At 31.8% G+C, this 27,175-nt stretch overlaps 2 long non-coding RNA genes across 2 annotated transcripts; one reads left to right on the top strand and one right to left on the bottom strand.

Moving 5' to 3' along the window:
• Positions 1 to 10,970: 10,970 nt before the first annotated feature.
• LOC139526849 (uncharacterized) lies at positions 10,971 to 13,933 on the top strand. Its single transcript, XR_011665200.1, has 4 exons — positions 10,971 to 11,071; positions 12,124 to 12,187; positions 12,852 to 13,028; positions 13,868 to 13,933. It is a non-coding gene; the product is annotated as an uncharacterized lncRNA (long non-coding RNA).
• A 7,834-nt stretch (positions 13,934 to 21,767) lies between these two features.
• On the bottom strand, positions 21,768 to 26,634 carry LOC139528721 (uncharacterized). The gene is made up of 4 exons (XR_011665669.1): positions 26,593 to 26,634; positions 25,888 to 25,950; positions 22,652 to 22,828; positions 21,768 to 21,842 (listed from the first exon to the last, which is right to left on the bottom strand). It is a non-coding gene; the product is annotated as an uncharacterized lncRNA (long non-coding RNA).
• Between the last annotated feature and the right edge of the window lie 541 nt (positions 26,635 to 27,175).

Here is a 27,175-nt window from a genome sequence, read left to right as displayed (position 1 = left end):
CAGCTTGTAATCTAAGTTAACGCTGACTTATTAGACAGAGTAAGATAAGATTTCTTCAGCTTGTAATCTAAGTTAACTCTGACTTATTAGTAAGAGTAAGATAAGATTTCTTCAGCTTGTAATCTAAGTTAACGCTGACTTATTAGTAAGAGTAAGATAAGATTTCTTCAGCTTGTAATCTAAGTTAACGCTGACTTATTATTAAGAGTAAGATAAGATTTCTTCAGCTTGTAATCTAAGTTAACGCTGACTTATTAGACAGAGTAAGATAAGATTTCTTCAGCTTGTAATCTAAGTTAACGCTGACTTATTAGACAGAGTAAGATAAGATTTCTTCAGCTTGTAATCTAAGTTAACGCTGACTTATTAGACAGAGTAAGATAAGATTTCTTCAGCTTGTAATCTAAGTTAACGCTGACTTATTAGTCAGAGTAAGATAAGATTTCTTCAGCTTGTAATCTAAGTTAACGCTGACTTATTAGTAAGAGTAAGATAAGATTTCTTCAGCTTGTAATCTAAGTTAACGCTGACTTATTATTAAGAGTAAGATAAGATTTCTTCAGCTTGTAATCTAAGTTAACGCTGACTTATTAGTAAGAGTAAGATAAGATTTCTTCAGCTTGTTATCTAAGTTAACGCTGACTTATTAGTCAGAGTAAGATAAGATTTCTTCAGCTTGTAATCTAAGTTAACGCTGACTTATTAGTAAGAGTAAGATAAGATTTCTTCAGCTTGTAATCTAAGTTAACGCTGAATAATTAGTAAGAGTAAGATAAGATTTCTTCAGCTTGTTATCTAAGTTAACACTGACTTATTAGTAAGAGTAAGATAAGATTTCTTCAGCTTGTAATCTAAGTTAACGCTGACTTATTAGTCAGAGTAAGATAAGATTTCTTCAGCTTGTAATCTAAGTTAACGCTGAATAATTAGTAAGAGTAAGATAAGATTTCTTCAGCTTGTAATCTAAGTTAACGCTGACTTATTAGTACGAGTAAGATAAGATTTCTTCAGCTTGTAATCTAAGTTAACGCTGAATAATTAGTAAGAGTAAGATAAGATTTCTTCAGCTTGTAATCTAAGTTAACGCTGAATAATTAGTAAGAGTAAGATAAGATTTCTTCAGCTTGTAATCTAAGTTAACGGGTCAGAGTCAGATAAGATTTCTTCAGCTTGTAATCTAAGTTAACGCTGACTTATTAGTCAGAGTAAGATAAGATTTCTTCAGCTTGTAATCTAAGTTAACGCTGACTTATTAGTCAGAGTAAGATAAGATTTCTTCAGCTTGTAATCTAAGTTAACACTGACTTATTAGACAGAGTAAGATAAGATTTCTTCAACTTGTAATCTAAGTTAACGCTGACTTATTAGTCAGAGTAAGATAAGATTTCTTCAGCTTGTAATCTAAGTTAACACTGACTTATTAGTCAGAGTAAGATAAGATTTCTTCAGCTTGGAATCTAAGTTAACACTGACTTATTAGTCAGAGTAAGATAAGATTTCTTCAGCTTGTAATCTAAGTTAACACTGACTTATTAGACAGAGTAAGATAAGATTTCTTCAGCTTGTAACCTAAGTTAACGCTGACTTATTAGTCAGAGTAAGATAAGATTTCTTCAGCTTGTAATCTAAGTTAACACTGACTTATTAGTCAGAGTAAGATAAGATTTCTTCAGCTTGTAATCTAAGTTAACGCTGACTTATTAGTAAGAGTAAGATAAGATTTCTTCAGCTTGTAATCTAAGTTAACGCTGACTTATTAGTAAGAGTAAGATAAGATTTCTTCAGCTTGTAATCTAAGTTAACACTGACTTATTAGTAGTAAGATAAGATTTCTTCAGCTTGTAATCTAAGTTAACGCTGACTTATTAGTCAGAGTAAGATAAGATTTCTTCAGCTTGTAATCTAAGTTAACGCTGAATAATTAGTAAGAGTAAGATAAGATTTCTTCAGCTTGTAATCTAAGTTAACGCTGACTTATTATTAAGAGTAAGATAAGATTTCTTCAGCTTGTAATCTAAGTTAACGCTGACTTATTAGTAAGAGTAAGATACGATTTCTTCTGCTTGTAATCTAAGTTAACGCTGAATAATTAGTAAGAGTAAGATAAGATTTCTTCAGCTTGTAATCTAAGTTAACGCTGACTTATTATTAAGAGTAAGATAAGATTTATTCAGCTTGTAACCTAAGTTAACGCTGACTTATTATTAAGAGTAAGATAAGATTTCTTCAGCTTGTAATCTAAGTTAACGCTGACTTATTAGACAGAGTAAGATAAGATTTCTTCAGCTTGTAATCTAAGTTAACGCTGACTTATTAGTAAGAGTAAGATAAGATTTCTTCAGCTTGTAATCTAAGTTAACGCTGACTTATTATTAAGAGTAAGATAAGATTTCTTCAGCTTGTAATCTAAGTTAACGCTGACTTATTAGTCAGAGTAAGATAAGATTTCTTCAGCTTGTAATCTAAGTTAACGCTGACTTATTAGTAAGAGTAAGATAAGATTTCTTCAGCTTGTAATCTAAGTTAACGCTGACTTATTATTAAGAGTAAGATAAGATTTCTTCAGCTTGTAATCTAAGTTAACGCTGACTTATTAGTAAGAGTAAGATACGATTTCTTCAGCTTGTAATCTAAGTTAACGCTGACATATTAGTAAGTGAAAGATAAGATTTCTTCAGCTTGTAATCAAAGTTAACGCTGACTTATTAGTAAGAGTAAGATAAGATTTCTTCAGCTTGTAACCTAAGTTAACGCTGAATGATTAGTCAGAGTAAGATAAAATTTCTTCAGCTTGTAATCTAAGTTAACGCTGACTTATTAGTCAGAGTAAGATAAGATTTCTTCAGCTTGTAATCTAAGTTAACACTGACTTATTAGTAAGAGTAAGATAAGATTTCTTCAGCTTGTTATCTAAGTTAACACTGACTTATTAGTAAGAGTAAGATAAGATTTCTTCAGCTTGTAATCTAAGTTAACGCTGAATAATTAGTAAGAGTAAGATAAGATTTCTTCAGCTTGTAATCTAAGTTAACGCTGAATAATTAGTAAGAGTAAGATAAGATTTCTTCAGCTTGTAATCTAAGTTAACGCTGAATAATTAATAAGAGTAAGATAAAATTTCTTCAGCTTGTAATGTAAGTTAACGCTGAATAATTAGTAAGAGTAAGATAAAATTTCTTCAGCTTGTTATCTAAGTTAACGCTGAATAATTAGTCAGGGGAATAAATGATTTCGTAAGCTTGTAAACCAAGTTTGCATTGACTAATTACTAGTAGTAAAATGAAGATGTGATTTCTTAGGTTTGTAATCTTAGTTGAAATTCAAATTCTTTATTAACTTTGAGCCTTACGGCTCATCAGTATAATCAAGTACATAAAATTTGGAAAGGAAATGGGGAATGTGTCAAAGCGACAACAACCCGACCGTGTATACATATGGCATATTACAAACAATATAAACAATATGCATAATAAACAATAGGTGACGTCAGAAGTTTCATCAATACAAAATATCTTTTATTCAATAAACTGTTTCTTAATTTAAAAGAGAAATGTATATACTTTCCCAAGCTACAAAGCTGTTTTGTGTTTTCACCTGACAATAATTCTATTAATTTAAAAGTCGATGGCCTAGACCAGTAATATTTTTTATATATTTATTTTCGCAAATCAGTATATCTACTACATTGAAGGATGAAATGAAATTCATCCTCGTTTACTCCTAAATCACAAAAAAATACAATTTCTTTCATTTCTATTAGTACCAACATAACGTCCAGTTTCAATACAAAGGTTATGTGAAGACAAACGAATCCTTGTTATACATTTACGAAAAAGTACAGGAATGCATTTCTGTAAATAAAATTGCAAAACTACATTTGTTACCACATACTTATATAATCTACACTTGAAGAAGAATCTAATAAAAATTGTAACTCTTGGTTAGCTTGGTCAAACAAACTCTGTCTTATCACAGGTAAATATGAGCTGTCTACATTAAACAACCACTGATTACCACCCCACCCCCACCCCCCAATTAATCATGCCAAGACTTATATATCAATCTTTATACATATGTTGGCCAATTCATACATTTTGAACAATTTAACATAAGTTCTTTATAACAAGACCTTAATATACAATTGTTACTTATTAAAATTTTGAACCAAAATTTAAGTATTCTATAATTACGCTCATATTGCAGTGGAAATCTACCTAATTCAAAATAGACCATCACATTTGAGGTCGTTCTTTTGACACTTAATAACATTTTGCAGTAGTCCAAATGGACCTTTTCTATCATGATAGGAGATTTGTGTACTCTCCATATTTCACACACATACATTAATATACTACTAACATAAGTATCAAAAAGACTAAGCATTGTAAATACATTTAAACATAATGATGATGTAGTTCTTCTCATACTGAACATAGCTTTTCTACCTTGTTCTGCACAATGTTTCTGTGTATTTAGAAATTTACAATTATACGGTATTAATACACCTAAATAACAAAATTGATCCACAATATCCATTTTTTGACCGTTATAGACCCATGTCTCATTAGGCCGTACAATTCCACCCTTTCTGAATCCAACAAATTTTGTTTTTTTGTATTAACTGACAACCCTCCATTTTTCTGTGTAAATTGACAAAGTATATAACATTTCCTGTAAACCTTCTACTGTTTCAGACATCAAAATCATGTCATCAGCATACATTAACAAAAATAATGTTATATCTTGAAACTCTAAGGCACAATTGCCATTAGCAATAAATTCATTTTAAAAATCATTCACATAGAAAGAACTTCCCCTTGCATTAAACCAAGGTTGTTACAAAAGTGATCAGAGTTTAGCCCATTGAATCTAATACAGGTTCTAATATTATTATACGTAGATTTTAAAACAGTTAATAGTCTCCCCGAATACCTAATTTGGCAATTTTGTACAATAAACATTAGCGATCAATTGAATCAGAAGCTTTCAAGTAGTCTTCAAAGCAACAATATAATCTTTTATTTTTACAGAGTGTATTATGAATAAGAGAGTATAAAAAAAAAAAACCAGCATCAATACTATAATCGTTTCGAAAACCAAACTGTGCATCAGATAATATATCATTAACAGTTGCCCAATTTAACAATCTTTTATTGAGTATTGTGGTGAAAAGTTTACCTAGATTGCTAACAAGGCTTATGTCACAATAGTTTGCTGCATCATTAGCATCACCAGATTTAAAAGTTGGTACCAGGATGGCATCTGACTAGATGACGGAAAATATCCACTATTCAATACGGCGTTAAAAATATTACATAGATGTGGTATAATAAAATCCTTGTATTCAATGAAAAATTCATTCAGCCATCAGTCTGGACCATGGCTTTTGTCCTTTTTAAGTTCATAAATTGCCTTTATAATCGCATCAGCAGTAATATTTGCCTCTAACTCACCCAAAACACATTCATTATTAATCACTTCGGGTCTCTTATTGCTATTCGGCACACTCGATAAAATTTCAAATAAAATTCTTAAAGGAGTAGGTCCGGTAAGGCCTGATTTCGGCCTCAATTTTCAAGTTCATCTAACGAAAAATTTTAGACGCTTTTTAAACACTTAAGTGTCTAATTCAATTGATTCAATTAGTTTATGGGAAAGATTTTAGCTGATTACGTCATTAAAATCGCTCCGATTCAAGCTTAAATATGAAAAATCTATCAAATATGCCAAAAATCGTCACTTTCGGATGGTTTTTGTCAAAAACGAATGTGGCCGCATCCGTGTTCATCCTCAACCTTTATATATATTATGTATTATCATAAAATACAACTTACATTTCAATATTATGGATGAACACGAATGCGGCCACTTTCATTTCAGACGGAAACCGTCTAAAATTTAACTAAAACGATCAAATTGTGAAGATTTCAGTAACTTAGCACGACTTAATGATGCTAGTACTCGATATATGTGCATCGTATTGTCAAAAACTGCCCATATTTATGTAGCAGAAGCATTCTACTTTCCAATAAATATCTTAACGATTACATATTCACAATTTTCTAAAACTGCTATATTTTGGGGCCAAAAATGGGTCTTACTGAACCTACTCCTTTCTCATCTTTGATTTTTCTTCAACCCACCATTTATATTCCAAGATAAACACTTTAAATTATTAAAACTTCCGACGATTCCTATGATACTTGCATACCATTTTCATTCATGAAATCAGCACCATCATGATTTTGACTTTTATGTAAAACATTTTCTGAATCACTAAATTTCCTTTTTTCCTTTTTTGCGTTTGCATTAGCAACACCAAGTGGGCCACCTGAATATAAAACACCCCCCAATAAACAATTTATCCTTAAAAAGCACTGCTTTCACATCTGCATCACGAGCTTTTTTAAGATAGGGAATTATTGATTTCCTCTTTTCCACAACAGATTTCGGATATTGATCGGTTAATAGAAATTCTCGAACTTTTCAACTTGTAACTCCTTTTACGAACACTGTCACGTAGTTTCACCAATATAGGCCGTATACGTTCCTGACCCTCATTTTGACTCAATACTGCTACCTCACTTTTTTTTACCAAGACGACAGGCAGTTTTTATGTTTAATTCATCCTCAATTTCTAGGTTGTTTTCACACATACTTTTAATAATGAGAGCACAATCTTCCCATTCACTTTCCTTTATTCCATAAAAAAGCAAATTATCGCGCATGGATTCACACTTGATAGATTCAAGATCATTGTTGAGCTTTTCATTTGCTTTGAAAATTTTCTGAAAGTTGACTTTGAATCTGACAAGTTTTTAGAGTCACGCTTAATAAATGACATATCATTGCGCAAGTCTTCACACTCTGATGAGAGTTTTTAATATCTGATTCTATCTTTTTGCTTGTTTTTTTTTTTATACATTTTAATGTTTTCATCGAACGATTTGGCTATGAAGTTTTGGCTTGTTTCTACATCAAGTATACGTTTGGATAGTTTATTCATATCACCTTTCATTTCACTCAATTTAAAATCAACACTGCTAACTGCACTTTTTATTTCATCAATACTGTTCATTTTAAATGACATAGCTTCGAATTTCGATAACAGTTCGGTTGCCCATTGTAGCGGCTCGCTTGCGTTGGTGTGGGACAGGGTTTCTTGTCTTCCTTCCTTAGAAGTTCTTGTATGAAGGCAGCCGTAAAATAATAAAGAAACAAGTCGACAAGAAGAAAAGTGTATGCTTTATAAGGTATGCACTATCAACCACAGAAACTTTTTGCACTTTTTTAGTCAGCTGTGATCTATATTTAACAGAACTATAAACAAATGTCATACAAGAGGAGGGCCAGTTTAGATACATATAAAACCAGGTTTAACCAACCATCTTCTTCATAAAATACTTGTACCAAGTCAGGAACATGACAGTTGTTTTCACTCGTTCCGTTGACGGATACTATTATTTTTAATAATAAGCACATTTCATGTAAATATAGATGCTGTTTATACCAGATCATAGCCAGTAGCTAGGCTTCTCTAATAGCTTTTGTGCCGCTAACTTTATTAACACCTGTTATTTATTACTGTTTTATTGATAAAACATTTTTATATACAAATTGAAAATGCATTGACAGAATAAGATATAACATAGAAAAACATCATCATCTTAACAGAAAAAGGACGATACAAAATTATCTCATTAAAGAATATTACAGGAAGCATTAAACTAACTATATTGTGAACAAAATCGTCCTATTGAACTAACTTTAAATAAAGTTAATACTAGCAATGACCACTGCCCTTTCCTTGATCTTGATATATATATTTATACTGCACTCGTTCTATTTGAGCAGTCAAAATGCGTTGGTTGTATATTTTTATGTCATATACAGTCACTGACCCAATATCACGTTTCCTCATGAATATTTAAATAGAAGTTGCCGAAACTATATTTGATTATTCATACGACACATCTTCAACTTGTTCTTGTTTCCAATGTATACAACGATGCGTGTAACGACTCAAACGTATTTCTTTTACGAATTTTGGTAAAACATATTTCCCTTGTTAATATTTTTTGTTTGAAATCTATAAATCATTATGTTTTATGCTTATTGTTGATACTTTAGTTCATTTTCAAACAAATTCGTTCACAATCGATTGCGGGTTTCAAAAGGTACTGTATATTTCATTGTGTTGTATATTTCTCTGCCTGAGAAATGCATGAAGCCTTTTTAAAGGGGGAGTTTCCAAATATTTAAATCAAATAAATAACATTAAAACAATAAACAAAAATTGAAAATGTTTTTTTTTCTAGATTGCAGTATAAAGACAATAATAGTACATTGACTTGGCATATCAACGATATAAGGTTTCGGCCCAAAACGGGAAAAAAGCTCGGCAGAGCCTCGCATTTCCCCATTTCTAAGCCTCATCCTTATATCGTTGATATGTCAAGTCAATACATTAGTATTGTCTATATAGATCATTAACGGGAAGCTTAATACAAAAATTTATGATAAAAGAGATGACTTTTCAATTCCTATCGTTAATTTTTAGATGGTGATGTTCCCTTGTCACCATCTTATGATGTTTAAATATATCTCAACTTGTACGATTCGCTCGTGTATGTAACAACGTATTAGATTTTAGCGAGAGAAATTTATGTATTACTGTAAAATTATTACACCAGGTTTTCGATACTAGTCAAAACATTTACTAAATTTTATCATCTGTACAAGGACATCATTCGTAAATATAACTCAACATGCAGACATCCTATATGTTCAGGTATTTCCCATTCAATCTTTTTGGTAATATTCTTTACAAAGCACAAACATGTCAGTGTTCGCCTCAAAAACGTACAAAACCTTTAAAACAGACTTATTAAAAAGTGGTATAGTTACAATACTGTTGTCAGGTCATTAAAGATTGTATATTTTGGCTTTAACATTGATTCACTAATAGGGTCTTTGCATCGGAATTAAACACATTTATTCTAAAACCAGTTGTTGGCATGATACGGGTTATGTTCTTCTCATATATATTATGATGGTATAATACTAAACCCTAACGTGAGGGATTGTGCTTGATATTCATATGGTGAAGACATAATATTTCAATCAGTTTAATTGAGGTCTGGAGCTGGCATGTCAGTTAACTGCTAGGAGTCCTTTGTTAATTTATGTACTATTGTCATTTTGTTTAGTTTCTTTTGTTACATATTCTGACATCGGACTCGGACTTCTCGTAAACTTAGTATTACTGCGCGTATTGTTGTGTCTTTGTTTTATCTACATTGGCTAGAGGTATAGGGGGAGGGTTGAGATCTAAGCAAAATAAAGTACGAAGTTGAAGAGCATAGAGATCCAAAATTCCTAAAAGTGTTTTCAAATACAGCTTATACCCCAGTCCCACTAGGCCACGATCGCACTACGATCTGCGAAAAAAAATGCCAATTTTGATGATCGTAGTACGATCGTGTAGATCGCAGTAAGGTCGTAGCACGGTCGTGGTGAGGTCTTCAAGATCGTGATGAGCGTGGCCAACTTTGAACATGTTCAAAACAATCGTGGTGTGGTCGTGATGAAAATAGGTCGTAGTAGAAGCGTAGTGAGAGCGCACTAAGGTCGTGGAAAGATCGCAAAGGTCGCTGTGCCATCGTAGCGAGAACGTAGCGAAATCGTGATTCTATTCGGAGAAACTGCGCTACGATCTCACAGCGACGTTATTACAACCTCACTACGACCATCACGTTCTCAACGCGACCATACTACGCTTCAACTACGACCATACCACGTTTACACCACGCTGTTCAAGACCACAGTACGATTGTAGCACGCCCTTGCCGTCCTCATCACGATCTTCTTACGACCTCACAACGTTCATACTACGACTTTCATTCTTATTGTCATTTTCACATAAAATATATAAAATCTCTCAAGGTTTTGTTTGTCTGTTTGTAATAAGGACTTCTTGTCCAATTTCCCCACCATGCTTCTCGTTTTTATATAGATTAGACCGTTGAGTGTCCCGTTTGAATGGTTTCACACTAGTAATTTTGGGGCCCTTTATAGTTTGCTGTTCGATGTGAGCCAATGTTCCGTGTTGAAGGCCGTACCTTTATCTAGAATGGTTTACTTTTATAAATTGTTACTTGAATGCAGAGTTGTCTCATTGATTCATACCACATCTTCCTATATCTACTAATATTGACACATGTGTGTCATCTCTGCTATCGTTCACTAAAATATCGTCATTTGAGCTTGATGAACCAATAATAGGTTGTAATTTAGGTTGCATTGATCGGTCCGTCATCTCTGCTGGATCAGGATTCGTTACTATCAGAACTCCCTTTACCTCTACATCAACCCCTACCACCACGCCTACGTGTTCTAGTAGATTTTGGTGGCATGACTGTATTGTTTCAGAGAAATCTACGTATTAATCAGAAACAGAAGGAATGGAACTGTATTGATATGGAACACGATGTTGACGTTTTAGCTGAGAACGTAGTAAGATCGCAGTATGAACGTAGTACAATCGTGGTAAGAACGTGCTATAAGCGCAGTAGAAACGTGGTAAGAGTGTGTTGCAATCGGATAACTCGTGGTATGGTCGTATTGAGAACGTGATGAGCGTAGAAAGATCTTGATAAGCGTATTGAGGTCGCAGAATAAGCGTGGTGAAAACGTCGTATAATCGTAGCGGGATCGTTGTAGAAGCGTACTGAGGACGCAGTAGCATCGTGAAAGCAATGGCAATTTACATTTTCATGCCGCTCATACTGCGACCTTACCACGATCTGAATTTATTTTAGATCGCGGTGAGCGTGGTGCGATCGTGGTCTAGTGGGACTGGGGCTTAAGGTAATCTAATCAAAAATCAAATTAATTCAGCGTTTTATATAGTAATTTAAAAAATATATCCCCATAGGAAATTAAATAGCGGATATTAAAAAAGGCAATTAATATTCTCTTGCAGCTGTCATAACTAGAAAGATATAAAAGGGAGTTCAAATACGAAAACATTCATCCATTGCATTTAGAAGAACACATTTGTAGTACACAAGTAAGTAGAGTATTTTTGTTATAGAGAGAGGAATCTTTGCCTAAAAAATGTTAATTGCCATTCCATTTAACGATAAACATCTCTCATTCAGAGTAACATGGTATTTATTAAGAATGATCAAACACGTTATTTTGTTCTAAATTAGTAAGATTCTTATCTTTCGTAATATTTCACAAAAACATCATAAATGGTCCGAGTACACAGTTATTTCGTAGTGCATTTCTTTTAGAAAATAGATGGAAATAAAAAAAATCCCACCTGCGCTTTCTCAATAATATTTTTACAGTGTTTTGGGACAAATTATCAAAATATCAAAAGGACTATATTCGTGGACAACGAAAATCAAGGGACGATAACTGTGTACTCGGACCAAAAGAGATCCATAATTATATTGGAATCTGTCGTTGATGGAATATGTTCGTTCTTGTTCTGCGGTTTACATGTTGCGACTATTATATTTTTTTGTGTGTGCGATTCTCTGTAATAAATGTTCTTGTGTGTGTTTGTTCTATATTTATGTCAGGTAGTGTTGTCATTTAGCGATAATTTGTAACATTATCATCAACCGTGAGGTTTGACTATCAATTTAACCAGGTTAAACCAATCATTTTTTCTTAAAATGTCCTGAACCAAGCAGTTGTTTTCAAATAGTTCGTTTCTATGCATGTACACGTTGGTTTTTGTTACACTTCAGTGTTTCTGTTGTTTCTTTGTTTTCCTCTATTTGATGAGTTTTCTTCGGTTTCAGTTTGTAACTTAAATTTGTTTTCTCTCCATCAATTTATATCTTTTGACCACAGTATACTACTGTTGCCTTTATTTATGTAAGTGATATTGCAACACAAGAAGTTAATACGTCATGTTACGGTTGTCGTCACGCCTCGATATTAGAAAGTTAGGAGTACTGAGACAATCAAATGTCGTTCAACAAAATTGATTTAGACACAACCTTGAAAATGCTCCAGACCTTAACGTGTAATTGAGGCGGGTTTGAAATATTGTTGTAGCACCTACTTTAATTTCCTTTAACAACAGTTTCTCTTATTTTTCAGATTTTTTAGAATTCAAAGATGAAGTACGCAGTAATTGCATTGATCGTTATTCTTGGTGTCTTGAGTGAGTATGATCAAATACTGAAACGACCCTGAAAATATTAACATATTTATACCCCACTCCGCGTTCGGAAATATTTTAAGCAAAGTCGTTTGCTGTGGAAAATACAAAAATAATTTAGATAAAAGACCAGACAGGAACGCTATGATATAGTATAAGAAGATAAGATAAGATCAGAATTTCATTAATCTATTAAACAAGAACCCATAAAAGGCATAATTTTACAACAATAATATGCACAATATAATTGGAAAAAGAAAAACAAGAGCCAAATATAATACAAGTATGTTATGGACAGGATCAGAGTCTAATACATCATGTGTCTTACATAACTTTAACAACATATTTCATAATAATCAAATATTATTGCATATATTTTGTTTGAAACTGTATCTTATTTCTAAATGTGTGACTTGGATGGATAGTTGTCTCATTGGCAGTTATACCACATCTTCCTATATCTAATTAATCACCATATAGCAAATAATTAGAAAAACAAAATGGCATATAGACACTCTTTAATCAAGGTCTCGACATGACAAACGTTTCATACATCGTAATATGTGCTGTTAAAATAATCTCACTAGTAGGTCTGTTTTTATAAAAATGCAAGTTTTTAGCTTAGTCTCTTGTTATAAGTACTTTGAATTTATAATATTTTTAACAGTTATCTCCGAAAGGACAACTGCAGATGATGTGTCGGCTTTTAAAACCGAAAATTATTGCAATAAAAATGTTGCAAACTGTCCAAGCAATAAAGCTGATAAAAACTGCAATAAATGTTGTCGCCAAGCAGGATGTCAACGTGGTGACTGTGGACAGAAAAAGTGCAAATGCACCAAATGTAAGTCTATTTTCAGTATAAATGTAACCATTTTAATAAACATCTCCATATGATCATGTTTAATGGCAACGTGCAACAAATTTGTAAAATACCTACCTTTTCATTTAATGATCTTTTTTGCATCTATAAAGAGTCTAAATATTTCCAAAATGTATTAAATCAGGAATATAATGTGATCGTTACAACATTTTAACGTCAAGTGTAAATCATTCTTTTTGGAAAAGGATGAAAAAAATAAATAACACGGATTTTGGTTATTGTGTATAAAGACGCAAAACTCAAAAAGAAAATAACCCTATGTACAGAGGTATGGTTCATTTTTTAAAATATACATAAAACATGAGTTAAGCTTTCGCGCATTATCTATTTGTTAAAAGAGAGACATCATAAAAAGTAAAATCACAAAAATAATGAACTCCGAGGAAAATTTGAAAAGGAAAGTCCCAAACCAAATGGACAAACCAAAAGCTCAAACACATAAACACTGATAATGTTGTGTGTAAAATCTTTTGTTTTCTAAATGAAATCAATGTTGACATTATTCGTCTTCAATATTTCTTTAAATTTCAACTCATATGTTCACCTTTGTATTTTAACTAGCTTAATAAACTCGTCATTTATACTGGGATTGAAATTACTTACTTGCTTCAGATGTGCGTTTGTAATATATGTTTGCTGAAGCACTTTATTAATCCTAAAATTGTTTTGAAATTAATATAAGATAATTACCATTTTTGTCGAAAAACTAAAGAAAAAATGTTTTGAAAAGGATCTTGCACCGTTGTCTAAATGTGATACGAATGTGTGTTTATTGTTCAATAATTTTCTTTATATTCCAGGTTGATCTGTTTAAGGTTATATCAGCCTGGAACTCTTGATGCAGATTTGATTTAAAATAAAAATAATTCATCGTCAAAATTGTTTCTTCTGTAAATCTTTGACAGCGTGTTGATATTGGAAAATTGAGATGCGGGGGTATACGTCAACATGACAGCAACCTAACGACATATAAAGTCAAAAGACTATAATGGTAGCAACGTTTCATCTGTTTAGGGCAACAATTAATGTAGGTAGCTGACATACGTTTTCAGCAATGTTGACACTTTTTTTTAGATCTGGTCTTGCTGAGTATTGTTGCTGTTTACCGTTTCTTTATCGTCTATATTTCCCCCCAACACGTTAAAAGGGTAAAATTTGCCATTTGACGCCACATACGAAGATTAGGAGTCAATTGACAATTCTTTCCTTGTTAGCTTGTGTCTAGAATTTGTCCTGCAATTTATTTTACCTGTTACATGATTTGCATAAGAGAGGGGCGAAAGATTCCAGAGGGACATTCAAACTCATATATCGAAAATAAACTGAATACGCCAAGGCTAAAAAAGAAAAAAGACATGTACAGACACATAATGGTACACAATACACAACACAGAAAACTAAAGATTGAGTAACCCGAACCCCACCAAAACTTAGAATAATCTCATGTGCTCCGGAAGGGTAAGCAGATCCTGCTCCATATTACATCATATGACATAACTAGGTGAAATCAATATCATATGACAAAAACTCAAGAAGCCGATTTCTATTGTGGTCTCGTTTGGCAAATTTTAAGATCACGTCTTGTTGATAATTTTTGCTCTTCAGGGTTTCTGTTTATCTATTATAAGATAACAAAAAAAAAAAACACACAAAAAAAAAATAACATATAAAGGCAATGACTCCTTAACCGTGTCTACTAATGCTTTTGGCTTTGTTGACTTAGATGTTGTTCTGCCATCACTTTTAGTCTTACATTTGTTCTGTATCATTTATATTTATGGCTAAATTGATCAAAAGCAATAAAACTCATCATCATACGGTAATACCTCCTATTGGAGTCCATGGACAATAACTGCCTTCTAGACAAGTCTGTACAACTTAGTCTTAATGATCCCCTTGCACCATACGAAACATGCGAATTGGTAAAAATAATCAACGACTGATTATTTTGACCGACATTGTTTTGCTATTTAGAGTTTCTCTTTATAGTTGTAAAGTTTTTAAGCAAAAACAGTTAAATTAAGAACAATTGAAGGTCTTTCCACCAAAAACCCTGTATTTTAATATGAAAGTAGTTCAATTAAGTTTTAAATGTCATTCTAATCGTCAAATTATAGATTAGTGTTCGCTCATTTAAAAAATATATAGTTTCTATACAATACAATATTTTTTAAATAAGTGAGGTTGTTTGTTACTTCCGGTTTGAAAAAATGTAACTTCCGATATTATTTGAATATTAACTTGACACAAATTCCCAAAATATCTGGTTCTATATACTTTTATATTAATAAAGTACAAAAAATAGCTACTGCCACACAAGGTCACTTCCAGTTGTATTTGTCAAGGTTAAATGGTTTGAAACATATTGCAAAGTCTCTCATGTCTTTATCATGTATACATATGAGGTAAAAGCAGAGGTCAACATCTAGAACGTCAAAATAAGCTATGAACTTGAAATCAATTTCAAGGTCATAAACCAAGGACCTGAAATCAAAAGACCATAGGTCTTATTTATATTTGGTTAATGAGTTATATCACCATACGCGTATTTTTAAAAACAAGAGGGGAGAAAACACCCTTTTATGTTCAACGAACCCTTGCAATCAAAATTTATATGTTACGACATGTCGCAACTATCAACAACATTTTTTTCTGAAATTAGTTCTATCAATTTTTTTATTTTTCAACCCTGTATACCACCATTCTCCGTTTGAAATTGAAAAATTGCCTGAAAGAAATAATCCACAATGCCTTTCAACATAAAAATGGTAGCATACGCTATAAATTTATTACTTTGGGATATCATAAGGCATATTTTCTTAATAGTGAAAATAAAAGGATAAAGCATGCTACACAGAAGAACAAGTGATCAGTATCTTATCGACAACATATTTGTAAAGTTTGGAGGAAATCCTATGGGCGCCTCTTCTTGCCGACCTCTTCTTATTTTCATATGAATCGGTGTTCCTGTAGACATTTGTCAAAAACAAGAAGATCAAAGAAGCCAGATTATTTAATTTCACTTTCAGATATATTGATGATGTTCTTTCCATAAACAATCCGAACTTTTCTGATGTGGCTCGATACTTATACATCCCGTCAATATGTTTGTGTTATCTTTAATTTTTGCTGGTGTGTTTTGTATATGCAAATTTGTGTGTTTCTTTGGTTCTTATAACGTAGTCTCAAAGATCCCGTTATTATGTTATTCTTCTATTAAATGTCATTATGTTATTGTTCTATTATAAATTAGAAAATACGTTGAACGAAAAACGACAAAATTAAACTAATCGTGTAGTGGTATTAACCATTTGTTGAATCTGAGAAATTCTACAGAACTTCTGGACAATTTTGGTCTTTTTCTGAAATTAATTCTAACATACTTTTGATTTTTTACCTCTTTATGCCAACATTCCCCATGTGAAATTATAAAATTGTTTTGTGTAAACATTGAACGACAAAATTTCTTCCTATGTGACGTATAAATTGTCTGACGTCAGACACGCGTAGCAATGTATGTGTTGTTAATTTGATAGATGCTTGTGTGCTTTTTTGTAAAATTGTTTGTTTTAAGTTTGTAACACAGTGATGACTGCTGTACCAACATTTTGACTATTTTATCTATTATGTCTGTTTTGTTCACGCACAGTTGCAAATATAACGGAATTTGATGAAACTGTCGTAAAAATGACAAGGTTAGCGCTATAAAAACCAGGTTCAATCCACCATTTTCTACATTTGAAAATGCCTGTACCAAGTCAGGAATATGACAGTTGTTGTCCATTCGTTTGATGTGTTTTGTCATTTGATTTTGCCATCTGCTTAGGGACTTTCCGATTCAATTTTCCTCGGAGTTCAGATTTTTTGTCATTTTACCTTTTTCGGACATGTTACACTAATTTAAGCACTCTAGATCTTTTTGCAAGTGAGAGTTTCCCTATATCCCTTTAAATTTTCAAGATACTAGGAACACATTTAAATTATGGGTAAACATTGTCATTTGAGGGCAACAACTCCCATAAGGATTCTTCTGACAGCAGTTAGATCTCAACATTAGATAACGACTTATGCTCACACTGGTGAAAAAAAAGTCTGTATGATCAAAAATGTATGTTTCCAATGAAATGCAAAGTTTAAATGAAATTGACAGTTAACATTTTAAAGTCTACTGACGACGGTTTCACAAAGATTTCATTAGACTTGTAGAAATGTATGCAATTCTTATATCTTTCTTGTATTCAAAGCTATGGAAAAAAATAAAATAATAAAATCGAACACCAATGAAATTCAAAACGGAAATTCTCTAATCGAATGGCAAAATCAAAAGCTCAAACACATGAAACGAATGGATAACTGTTATATTTCTGATTTGGAGCAGACTTTTGTATTCTTGAAATATGAATGTGTTCTCTAACATGTAAAACAACCTTCCTTCAATCCATATATAAAGTGGCAGTGTCCGGTGTGAATGTATTATGTTCAATTTCTGTATATTGAGATATTTAAAAAATTGCCCTTTTTCAATATGATTTGCAATATTCGGGCAATTTTATTGTAGCATACAAATGATGTTGGTTTTTTTTAGTAAAGCGAATGTAACTTAAAGCTTTGGTAGGGAAATTATTAGTCCCTGAGGTTATCAACTTAGTAATGATCAAAACAAATATGAAAAATAAAAATAAGACCAAAAGTGACTTAAATGGTCCCGTTTTATTTATAAAATTGTTTGAGCAACACAAACAGACAAAAATAGTCAACGTTACAATGATAAGGTGACAAACATTAAAGATAGCAGAATACCTAAATGGATTAATCCAACCAAAGATACAATCAAATCTAAACAAAGAAGCTAGCATAACACATTGTTAAAGGGACATTAGCTACGAATTATGAAAAAAATATTAAATTTGATTATTATTGATCGAAAATTAATGAAAGTAAAATAGTTAAAATAATAATCGCTTGTACGAGGCCGTTTAATTTTGTCAAACTAAGATATGAAACATCGCTGATGTATTCTACACTTGCAAGGGAATAATTAAACCTCATTGAATCAGTTTTCATGTCAGATTCAATTTAACCCATTAGCTAGAAATTGGTTAAACATGTATTTGTGGAGTTGACCCATTCAAAGAAAAAGAATGTCAACATTGAAGGTGAAACAAAGATAGACCATGTCGTTGAATGATTCGATCCACAAAAAGAATCATTCTTATACAGATAAAAACGATACTTAACGTATTGCTTAACCTATAACATCTCTAATTAATTTTTCATTTGCAAGTGAAAAATTCGACCTTATTGAATCCATATTCAGGTGAACTTCAATTAAACCCATTAGCTAGAAATTGGTTATACATTTATTTTCGTGTTATTGAGCCATTAAAAAGAAAAGAATGTCAACATTAAAAGTGAAACAAAAAAGATGAATTATGTCGTTAAATATTTCGATCAATAAAAAATAATTTTTACACAGGTAAAAATTGATGAGTAACTTTTTTTCAACCTGTAACACGAAATCAAACAGACCTGTAAAAAGTCCAATATATATTAATATTAATGTTTAATGTTTATTGCTGATTATGCGATCGTCGGCGGTCTTCGGATGTCATCTCGAGGGTAATTAAATGGCGTCAAAACTAAAATATAGCCGAAATGCTATTAAATATTATCTATTCAATGTATTGTTACCTGTTTAGTTCAGTTAAAATCCAATATCAGAAAAAAGTGAAAATCGCAAAAATACTGAACTCCGAGGAAAGTTTCTAATCAAATGGCACAGTCAAAAATCAAACACATCAAACGAATAGATAACAACTGTCATATTCCTGACTTTGTATAGAAAAAAGTAAAATCACAAAAATACTGAACTCAGAGGAAAATCAATTCGGAAAGTCCATAATCACATGGCAAAATCAAATAACAAAACGCATCAAAAACGAATGGACAAGAACTGTCATATTCCTGACTTGGTACAGGCATTTTCAAATGTAGAAAATGGTGGATTGAACCTGGTTTTATAGCTAGCTAAACCTCTCACTTGTATGACAGTCGCAAATTCCATTATATTGTCACCGATGCGTGAACAAAACAAACAGACATAATAGGTAAAAATGTCAAAAATAGGGGTACAGCAGTCAACATTGTGTTGTCATCTTAATCACTATAAAAACAACAAATGTAACGAAGAAGCACAAAAAGGCATACATCAAATTAACATCCTCAGTTTTAGTATTAAAAATGGTTAATAACATCTGGTTTTATAGCTAGATAAACTTCTCACTTGAATGACAGTGACATCAAATGACACAATATTGACAATGATGTGTGACCAAAAATAAACAGACATAATAGGTAACAAGGTCTAGAATAAGGATAGAGCAGTCAACTTTGTCTTTTGATATAAATCACTACAAAAATAATCAAATAATAGAATTTGAGTCAAATCGGTTCACATAAATTTGACAGCTAATGCTTAAATGATGTAAAACAGCATAGAAAACCCACTTTTCCTAAAATGTACGAATTAAATTAAATCTGAATACCAGGATCAACCAAATGAATATGAAACTATACATTCAAATCCAATGTGAATGTGGATCCACTGGCCTCAGTCAAAAACCTGAAAGCAGGATGCACAAATACCGTGCAACGTAAAGATTCATATAACCAAAAAAACTAGAGAGATTAGTTAAAATCTTAAAAAACCGGAATCACTAATACCGAGCAACGTTATGAATCGTACAACCAATCGACCTGCGGATTAGTTAAAGGACAAATAAGGGCTAAAAATGGAAATGTAAATAAAAGATGCACATTGCTACACAAAGAAACAATAGCTCAAGTTCATCCTGTATTAATTGTGAATTTGACACTGGAACATAATCTTTTATGCCTGTGTGTGAAACTCTTGAGGAAACAAATAAATAAAAGGGGAAACTGCAAAAGTAAATAAAAGAATGAACAACCTCAGTACATTTACTTCATAACTCAAGCCCATTGTGTCTCATTTGTTGGCACTGTTTGAAGAGGTTTGAATTCAATCAATTTAATATTGTTTTTGTGTTTTTCTAAATGTTGGTAAATTTAACTTTTAAATATCTTAAAACTGCAAAAGCGGCAAAGATGTTCTTGTGTTCGTTGTTCAAAATTCATGTCCAGTTTGGCCTTTATATTGAATACTACAGTTCGGTTTTGTTCATGTTACAAGATGTAAAAGGCTCTGTGTGTTCCACCTAATGTCATATGAAAAGGTAGGAAAAAAATGTTTTCTGTTCACTGATCAACCTATACTATCTGAAGACTGGAGCAGGTTTTATAATTTTCTGATTATGGATAGTAGGGTGAAGCTGTAAGCTGCTAATACTTGCAGAAACAGAATAGATATTCGAATGCTAACATAAGTTGTCCCCAAAAATTGCAAATCAAGTGAGAACTGTAGGAAATTTCTATAAAGTTTCTCACGACACATTTATTTAACACACTACATGGACATCGGACAATGCCATTTTATATATTGATACAATATTTTGATTTTTCATTATAGAGAAAACATTTACCTTCGAAGAATACTAAGGTCTCCGGCATCCATTCATAATATACATAATGCAGGAGAACATGCATTTCCGTGTCTTTTTCTACAAAGAAAACATAATACCTACGTACAATTCTTATGTGGTATTTGTGAAATCATGGTCAGTAAACTTTAAAGTGTTTATAGTAATTTTCATTGAAACTATATATTTTATAAAACATAGTTTATGCTATTGAAGATTTTTTTTTCAAATTTTAGACATCGTTTATTTAGAGTTCAATGTGAGCTTTTCCCATTACTTGGCATCCGTCGTTCGTTATCTTTAACAAAAATATTTGCCTCTGAAACAAACGAGCAGATTGCAAACAAACCTTGCCACGACCATTCTTTGGGGTATGTAGATTAAAAGATGTGTCCGTTGTCCATCAAAATGGACGAGCTATCCAAAAGGAATGTAATAGAAAATATTTATTTAAGTTTCGTTTGCTGTTTTGAAAACCGCTATAGATAGAGAATATCTGTCATGGACAAAAACAATATCGAAATATAACCACTGTCAAAAATAATAGTTTCAGAAGACTACCTATAGATATTATTGTCCATAAAATGACGATTTGTTACAAAGTTTTCATGTTTGTCTATTATCATGAACACTACAAGAGATGCAGAGAAACTTTTTACCTTATAATCAAGAAAGAGAACTCTTATTTGCAAAAATGACCAGTAAGACAAAATCTACAAATCAACCAAACATGGCTGAAGTCGTCAGATAAGGAGTTATTGTCATTTTGTTGATGTTTGTTACCTTTTTCTGCATAACATGCAAAGTTGATAACGAAACACAAAAAACTGCAAAAATTATGAACAGTAAAAGCTCTACAAATAAGACAACAGTGATTTTTTTTTTACAGTTGACTCTGAATAGGAATTTAAGTCGTCGACTGACAATTGTGTTCCCTTTTCAATGTGCAAGGCTTAACGTACAGAAGTAGAGGAAACTGCCAATAGCTGAAGCGTTCAACAACATTAGATCTACAATAAGTCAATAATGCTGAAACTATGTGTCAATTTCGATACTGCCCTCAGCGGATGAAAATCAGGTACCCTTTTTTTTTTTTTTTTTTTATCAACCCAGTTTTAAATAATTCTAGCAGAAAAAACAATGATAACAAAGAATGTTTTTATTTGAAATCAAATCTGCTTCCAAAGTTTCAGGCTGATATTGCTATAAACGCCTCAACCTGGAATAGAAAATTTCAATTTTCAAATAATCTACAACGATAAAAACAGAAAAGAGTTATTATTAGTTACAGAACAAATAAAACTTACTAAAAAGTAAAAGTCACAAAAATACTGAACTCAGAGGAAAATCTAATCGGAAAGTCCATAATAACATGTCAAAATCAAAATAAAAAACACATAAAAAACGAATGGACAAGAACTGTCATATTCCTGACTTGGGACAGGCATTTTCAAATGAAGAAAATGGATGATTAAACCTGGTTTTACAGAAATACTAAATTTCTTTAAGAAAGTAGAAAAAAACATAGTCACTAGACATTTTTGAACATATGGTAATGAAAACAAATAATCATTGCAGCGGAATATTGCCAATATTGTTTTTCATTTAAAAACAAATAAGTTTTAAAATAATAAAATCTTGTTTTGTGATGTTTAATTTTTAAAAATATGAATTACAAGCGAAAGCAAAGCATATGTGTTATATAAATTTGGAAAAATGTACTATTAGTCTGTAAAAAAGTATGTTATTTTTTTAAAAACCTTTTTCTATACAAAGGGTATAACCTTCACATTACAATGTTTCAATAGTCACATAGTAGTACAGAATAACAAATTTTGAATGCTTTTCGTGTTATGGAAGGATTTATGTTCTGTTCTGTGACAATCTTATAATGTTTTCGTCCATTAATATAGCAAACATATTAAATAAAAAAAATTTGCTATACAAATGTGTTGTACCTTGCCTATTATTGGTTATAATTTCGAGGAATTGTAAGAATGGTTACACAGATACTGAAAATAGACTTACATTTTGTGCATTTGCACTTTTTCTGTCCACAGTCACCACGTTGACATCCTGCTTGACGACAACATTTATTGCAGTTTTTATCAGCTTTGTTACTTGGACAGTTTGCAACATTTTTATTGCAATAATTTTCGGTTTTAAACGCCGACACATCATCTGCAGTAGTCCTTTCGGAGATACCTATCAAAAACATTACAAATTTAAAGTACTGACATAGTTAAGATTAAACAAATAACTTGCATGTGATTTATATAAAAACACACCTATAACGTTGGCTGAAAGGAAGATTTTCTATGCGAAGGCCGATAAGCTGACTTATTTATTTTGCTCAGTGTTGAATGATGAGAGGTGATCTATAGTCGCTTCAATCAGTTTGGACTCTGTTTGATATATTGTAATGTTACCAATTTATTTGTTTATCTAACACTGACGATTCTTAGCTTTTAATATTGACTTTTTTATAACAATAACAAAAGATGTAGTGTCTGCAAAGATCAGCAGTACAATATTTCGGAATGTCGTTATTTATATTTTTTTTGTCTTGTCGACTGACGAATAAACTTTTCCACTGCAGTAGTCCTTTCAGAGATAACTTAAAAAACCATTATAAACTTTATAAATGATAAGAGACTAAATAAATAAACTGCATGTAGATAAAAAACACACTTACTACATCTGAGCTTATTTGAACAGCACATATTAGGCTGTATAAAACAAAGGTTTGTCATGTTGAGGCCCATAAGCTTACTTTGTGATATGAGTTTTGCTCACTGTTGAATGCTCTTCAACTTCGAACTTTATTTGGCCTTTTAAACATTTTTTTGATTCGAGCGTCACTGATAAGTCTTTTGTAGACGAAACGCGCGTCTGGCGTAAATATAAAATTTTAATCCTGGTTTCTATGATGAGTTTATTGAAAAGCAAAAGGCGAAATATAGTTACTTAAATCACTTTGGACTCACATTGTCAATTCTTACCTTTTGATAATGACTTGTTTATAACAATCACATCAGCAGTAATCAACAGAACAATATTTGAGTCGTTAAGTGGCTGTTCTCTATTTATGTAGTTCATATGTGTTTCTCGTTTCTCTTTTTTATATAGATCAGACCTTTGATTTCCCCGTTTGAATGGTTTTACACTAGTATTTTTGGGGCCCTTGATAGCTTCCTGTTCGGTGTGAGCCAAGACTCCATTTTGAAGGCCGTACCTTGACATATAATGGTTTACTTTTTTATAAATTGTTACTTAGACACTGTTAGATGAAGATTGATTCATTGGCACTAATACCACATCTCCTATATCTATATAATGAGATATATAATTATTTTTTTTCATTTCATTTTTTTTTCGTTTTCAGACTAGTTGAAAGCATTATCCAAGAAACATAATGATCCTTAACTGATGATGAATAACAATGTTAGGTAAGATTTGGATGGTTATTTGTGCTGTTAAAAATATATACAGTATTCCCAGTATAAATGATTGAATAGACTAAATCATTTAGCAAGCCGTTATAGTTTACGTAACGCTTTGACCGCACTAGAGACTTGTCTGCAGATCGGACCCCGATAAAGACATATTTGTCTCTTGTTTGAATACAAAAACAATGTTTCAAAACAAGCTAAGGAAAGTTTTAAAAGTCATGGTATAGTATTGATATTAGCGTCACTGTTCAGTCTTATGTAGACGAAACGCGCGTCTGGCGTACTAAATTATAATCCTGGTACCTTTAATAACTATTAACACCACTGGGTCGATGCCACTGCTGGTGGACGTTTCGTCCCCGAGGGTATCACCATCCCAGTAGTCAACACTTCAGTGTTGACACAAATATCAATAATGTGGTAATTTTTATAAATTTATTGTTTACAAAACTTTTGAATTTTTCGAAAAAAGACTGATATTTGATAACTAGTTTACACATATACAAGGCAATTGACCCCCGTGTGTTTGTCTATTCTCACCATCCGAAAATACTTTTATTAAGAAAATTATCAAAAACATTTGAATAGCAAAAACATTATTTGCCGTCCATCTTATTTTGATTCTCGGGATTTCGCAAACCATGCATTGCGATTGTCATATCTCTAACCCATGACTAGAATTCAATACCACTTTATAGCTTATTCCTTATAGGTGACAATTCTGTAAATATAGTCAATGCAATTCCCCTTAGAAATAAATTTAACGGCAAAAATGTTTTCTAGTTTAACTATGAAGTTCCTTAAAACTGATATAAAATTTAAAAAAAATCGCCGCGATATAGCCTTGTTGTTCTAATGCGTCGTAAAGCAACCAACAATCAATCAATAAAAATGTAAATACAGTAATGAAAAGGTGAAATACACTACTTTTAATTTGCAAATATCATATTATAGGGCTCTCCGTAATATTTTCAACATTTATATGCCTCCAACTGCTATAAATTTTAATCATACTAACATTATGTACTACCCCTCCCTTAACATTGAGTCTACAGGTAATTTAATTTGACCATTATCGATCTGTAAATATACTGGTAAATTTCCCAAGTTGTGTCTCAATTAAAAGAAACATGGAGATCATATCTGGGAACCCATATGTAAACAACACAAAATAGGTACGACCAACAAATGATCTCCCCAAAAGAGGCGTGGTTTTGAATCAGCTGTATTTACAATTTTAACCTTTTATCTTGATAATATTTTGTTCAATTAACAGGTACACAAAATAAACTTTCGCCTTTTTTGTACAAATAAAACCTCTTGTTACCCCGCTTCGATGCTGAGCAAACAAGAAACAATTCACTTTTAGGCAGCAGTTGATTTATGTGTCCTCTTTGACGTCTGTGTTTTAACTATGCTATGTTGATTTCTTTGATCTCCGATTTTGATTTAAACAACAACAGTTTCAAGTCTTAGGTGTAAATTGTCAGATGAATAGTAATATCTATACTTTGCCGGAACTATGAAATGTATTAAAATTCGGAAACCGAAAAAATTTCCGCTAGTCTCGCTTTTCGTCTTGTTTTTGAAGCACATACAATCGGACTTGTATTTTCTGACAATATATATTTACATGTAGTGTATAAATATACTAAAATTGCGAAGCTGTTTTTTATTTGAATTTATCTTTATGGGTGTTTCACATAGCACAATACAAAAAAAAGTATACTAGTATATATATGCATACAAAGGCGAAGTGCAATTTAGATTGTTCATATATTTGTAGTCACTTCAGTATTTAATCATACTCACTCAAGACACCGAGAATTACGATCAATGCAATCACTGCGTACTTCATCTTTGATATCTAAAATTCTGGAAAAAAACCCAAAAGAAACTACTGAATAAATACAGAAAAAAAACCCATTTATTTACATTTTTTAGGAACAAAATTAGAGTGAATGTGTAAATGTGTTTGTTTTAAGGCGCGTTGTTATTAATGAAAAGAGTAAAATCACAAAAAAAATGAACTCCGTGAAAAATTCAAAACGGGAAGTCTTTAATCAAATTGCAAAATCAAACGCTCAAACACATCAAACGAATTTACAACAACTGTCATATTCCTGGCTTGGTACAGGCATTAAACCTGGTATTATAGCTGGCTAAACCTCTCATTACATTTGAATGTTAACGTTCTCATAACGTTCTGGATTCGGGGCGATTAAAACCTTGATAAAAGGAAACTTGTCTCAGTATGACGACCGTATGATCACCTCTCGATATGTATTGACTCATTTAGTTGCTATCTCACTGACATTAACTCTACATTTCGTTTGTGCTTATTTATACAATTTCACACGATTTCACACCCTCAATAACATATTGGATCATTTGAAGAAAATAGAAAACCATGTCGTTCTCTATATGAAGAATATATATGATGCTCATCAAATAAGTGAAAATTGAAAAATGTATAAAAGAAAATGTCGCTCCCTGTAACAATTATACTCTACTTACTTGTTAATTACAGATGTGGTCTTCTAAATGCAATGGATAAATTTCATTGTATTGCAGATTCCTTATATACTTTTCAATTTCTCACAGCTGCTAGAGAATATTAATTACCTTTTTTAATATCCGCTATATATATCCTAGGGAGACTTTTTTGAAAATTACCTTTATAAACGCTGAATAAATTTGGTTTAATTATAAATCAAACTGAAAAATTATGCTAAAGTGTTGACACATTTTACAATATTATATTTTTTTCAAGGACTAATTTAGATATTATAATGTTCTATATAGAGACATTTTTTTTTATCGGCAACCTGTATGGGCTTTCTCATTGTTAAATACCATATGATGACCTATTCTGATATTTATAACCCTACTGTTGGTTTTGATAAATCGTGTGCAATACGCGTATTTTACATGCAAACTTCGGTTATTTAACACTTCTAAGTCTTCTGATTTAACTTCAGTTTTTTGTCGTTGGGGTAACCTTAAGATTTGTTTTTGAGCGATCTGTGTTCTAAAACTGTCTAAAATAAAGTTTGATAATAACTTGATTAGTGACATTATTCTTAAACGTAGACAGCTA

The sequence above is a fragment of the Mytilus edulis genome, chromosome 6 (assembly GCF_963676685.1).
Source record: "Mytilus edulis chromosome 6, xbMytEdul2.2, whole genome shotgun sequence".
Taxonomy (NCBI): Eukaryota; Metazoa; Mollusca; class Bivalvia; order Mytilida; family Mytilidae; genus Mytilus; species Mytilus edulis.
Note: the sequence above shows the minus strand (reverse complement) of the source record. Positions and strands in the feature narration are given on the sequence as shown.